This window comes from Neopelma chrysocephalum, unplaced genomic scaffold (genome assembly GCF_003984885.1).
Source record: "Neopelma chrysocephalum unplaced genomic scaffold, ASM398488v2 Primary Assembly neopelma1_133662, whole genome shotgun sequence".
Lineage (NCBI taxonomy): Eukaryota > Metazoa > Chordata > Aves > Passeriformes > Pipridae > Neopelma > Neopelma chrysocephalum.
Genome location: NW_020931440.1, coordinates 1 through 3,782, shown reverse-complemented (window position 1 = coordinate 3,782; position 3,782 = coordinate 1). Strand labels below are relative to the sequence as shown.

The following is a 3,782-nucleotide window of genomic DNA, read 5'->3' as shown; positions in this document are numbered from 1 at the left end:
CCAAACAGGAAACAAGGATTGACCAGAGTAGCTTTTCACATAAATAACATAAGCAATAAGTCATCTTTAGTAACCAAGTTTGAGCCAGGGACCAGACCTATGAGAAATAAAACAATCCGGTTTTATTATAAGTAAATTGATTTAAGTGGGAAGCAGGGGGTGTTGGGATTTTTCTTATCTCTCATTCAATTTCGGGAATTTTAGGCACCTCCCGAAGATTGTAAGATGAAAGGCCCCATCAGGGCTGGACACCAAGGGAATATTGCAGTCGAGGTAGGATACAATATATAAAAATGGAAAATTTACACCGGCCACGTGGCAGGTCTTTGTGTGCAAAAGAACCCCCCTGTACAGTACAGGGGGGTACGTCATCAATCAATCAGGCGGGAGGGTGACACCCTCTCCCAGGTTTGAAAAATTACCTTTTAAGGTAAAATACCCGTTACCTGCTGAATATTCAACATCTTAGGTGGCCAAAGGGTACAAAGGGAGAGCGCTTTTCGAACCAGGCGTGCTTTTCCAGGCGGGTGGCTTGGGACTGCACCCAGCACTGCAAGAAAGGATTCTTTTCTGTAAGTTTCCTTGTCCTGCAAGTGGGTTTTTTTGCTGTTTTATAAATTGGGAAAAGAGATTTTTCTCACAATTTTGGGCCTCGCCCGGGATCCAACGCCCGGCGGCCCTGGGCTGGGGGCCAACATCCAGGAAGGCGTGCGCCCTACCCAGCTTGGCAGTCGGAGGACGGGACCCCCCGGTTCAGGGCGGCTGCGGAAAAGGACCCAGGAAACACGGTTGCAGAACAAGGAAAGCAGAAGAAGAGCCGGCTGGCATATAGGATTTAAAAAGACCGTGGCAACACACGAGCCACAGGAGCCTGGTAAGGGAATCATTTAAGCCTAAGGGGGTGGACTGGGGTCCCTTGGGGGGCGGATTGGGGTCCCTTGGGGGGGCGGATTGGGTTTCGGGAGAGTGCGTGAGAGTGACTGAGACGTGCCTAAAGGTGCGAAGCAAGAGGGAGTCTTTTTAACTGTGTTTCCACGTCTCTCATGAGAGGACTGGCCAGTGAAGAGACGAAGTGATTGGTGAGACGTAAGACTGAGAACTCCTGTGGAAGAGAAAGGGGGGAGAATAAAAATTGGAAGGGGTTAGTCTGGGGTAACTTGCAATAGGAATTTGATACGTTCTCAGCACGGACGGGAACGGGGCAAAATAAGCGCCGTGTGTGTCCCGGTGGGGCAGGGGCAGTGAAACGGTTGCTGTCTTTGTTTAAAAGGGTGCCCATGTGCTCCAACAGGGCGGAGGCGGTGACAGAGGCGGTGACGGAGGGAGCTCGGCAGCACCATGGCAGAGGAAGTCCAAAAGCATTCTGTGCACACACTTGTGTTCAGGTCTTTGAAGAGAACCCATGATACGTTTGTAGCTGATAATGCCAAGCCCATCCCATTAGATGAAGAAAGTCACGAAGTGAAAATGGCAGTGAAGCTGTGTACAGAGTACGGCTCAGCGTTGCACAAGCTGACTCTCAAAGAGAACTTCAGAGAGAAAGGAGGTGCGAACACCGGGGATCCATATGGACACAAACAGTACTCTGGAAATCAAGGACAAGAAGTTGAGTATATGGTAACTGGTACACACCCATACCCACCTGGGCCTGGTGTGGCTTTGACAGCAGATACTAAGGTCCAGAGGATGCCTAGTGAATCTGCAGCCCAGTCCTTGGCTGTAGCACTTCCTGCTTCTCAGTCCAGGTTGGATGCAAATCGAACAGCTGCTGGTGTGGGTGATGTTTACAGGCATGCTGGAATATCTGAGTGTTCACAGCCTCCTGGGATGTCCGTGGCCATGCTGGAAGCTGGTGGAAACAAAAATTCTGCATTAATGCCAAAGAAGGCTCCAACCATGCCCAAACCCCAGTGGCATCCACCTTGGAAACTGTACAGAGTTATCAGTGGTCACCTGGGCTGGGTGAGATGTATTGCAGTAGAACCAGGAAATCAGTGGTTTGTTACTGGCTCTGCTGACAGAACCATAAAGATTTGGGACCTTGCTAGTGGCAAATTGAAATTGTCTTTGACAGGACACATCAGTACTGTACGAGGGGTGATAGTAAGTGCAAGAAGTCCATACCTTTTTTCCTGCGGAGAAGACCAACAAGTGAAATGCTGGGATCTTGAGTACAATAAGGTTATCAGACATTACCAGGGTCACCTAAGTGCTGTCTATGGTTTAGACTTGCATCCAACAATAGATGTACTGGTAACATGTAGCAGAGATTCAACAGCACGAATTTGGGATGTAAGGACGAAGGCCAGTGTGCACACACTATTGGGACACACAGATGCAGTAGCGACAGTGAAGTGCCAAGCTGCAGAACCACAAATTATTACAGGCAGTCATGACACAACCATACGGCTCTGGGATTTAGTGGCAGGAAAAACTTGTGTTACTTTAACAAATCACAAGTAATCTGTAAGAGCAGTAGTGCTGCATCCAAGACATTACACATTTGCATCTGGTTCTCCAGATAATATTAAGCAGTGGAAATTCCCAGATGGAAACTTCATTCAGAACCTCTCAGGCCACAATGCTATTATCAACACACTGGCTGTAAATTCTGATGGTGTTCTGGTCTCGGGAGCTGATAATGGTACTATGCATCTTTGGGACTGGAGAACTGGATACAACTTCCAGAGAGTTCAAGCAGCTGTACAGCCAGGTTCTTTGGACAGTGAATCAGGAATATTTGGTTGTGTTTTTGACCAGTCAGAAAGCAGATTGCTAACTGCTGAAGCTGATAAAACCATAAAAGTATACAAAGAAGATGATACTGCGACTGAAGAAACTCATCCTGTCAGCTGGAAACCAGAAATTATCAAGAGAAAACGATTTTAATGCGGCAACATACTACTTCTGTAATTTTGTTTTGGCCTCCTGAGAGGACTATTGAGTATTATGGACCGGCCACATGGGCACAAGATGGTACGTGGGGTTACCGTACACCTATTTATATGCTCAGTCGAATCATACGACTCCAAGCTGTAGTGGAAATAGTTATAAATCAGACTGCAAAGGGATTACAACTAATAGCTGAACAACAGCGCCAAAGTAGAGCAGCCATATACCAAAACAGATTGGCCCTAGACTATCTTTTGGCAGAGGAAGGAAAATTTAACACCTCAGACTGCTGCTTACAAATTGATGATAATCATGAAGCTGTAATGGAAATAGCCTCCAACATCTGAAAAATCGCCCATGTCCCTGTTCAAAAGTGGCATTGTACAGGCAATTATCTCTGTACTTACTGTTTCTCCCAGGGCACTTCATGTCCCCCTGCCTTCGCCAGAGTTGCCCATCTATTCCAGTATCTAACAAATGCAGGCACAATTGTGACATTTTCTCCATAGTCTGGTACACAACCATTAGAGAAATAAAGCCTTTTGCTTCTGAACTTCTGAAATGGCCTTTTACTGAATGCCACATACTAGAGGCTCTGCAAGTCAACACGAAGCATTACAAGAAATACTTAAATCACATTTTATTTTTCAAGTTCAAAAATAACAATTAGCTTTATTTAACATGTTACACGTATCAGATTTAAAATATCATGCTCTATTTAAATATCTGAATGACAACACTATACAAATAAAATGTTACACAAAATAGATTTAAGAAAATGTTTTGGTCTTCCATCTGAACAATAAATAGACAGGCACTTCTACATGTACAAAGAAAGCAACCACTATTTAGAAGAATTCTTAGAAGCAAGATGTGGAAATACAGAAGAT

The 3,782-nt window shown here is 45.4% G+C and overlaps 1 pseudogene across 1 annotated transcript; it reads left to right on the top strand.

The window, feature by feature from the left end:
- Window positions 1–1,304: 1,304 nt before the first annotated feature.
- On the top strand, window positions 1,305–2,929 carry LOC113962253 (annotated as a pseudogene). The gene has a single exon (XR_003532494.1). The product of XR_003532494.1 is annotated as a pleiotropic regulator 1 pseudogene (transcript).
- Window positions 2,930–3,782: the final 853 nt, after the last annotated feature.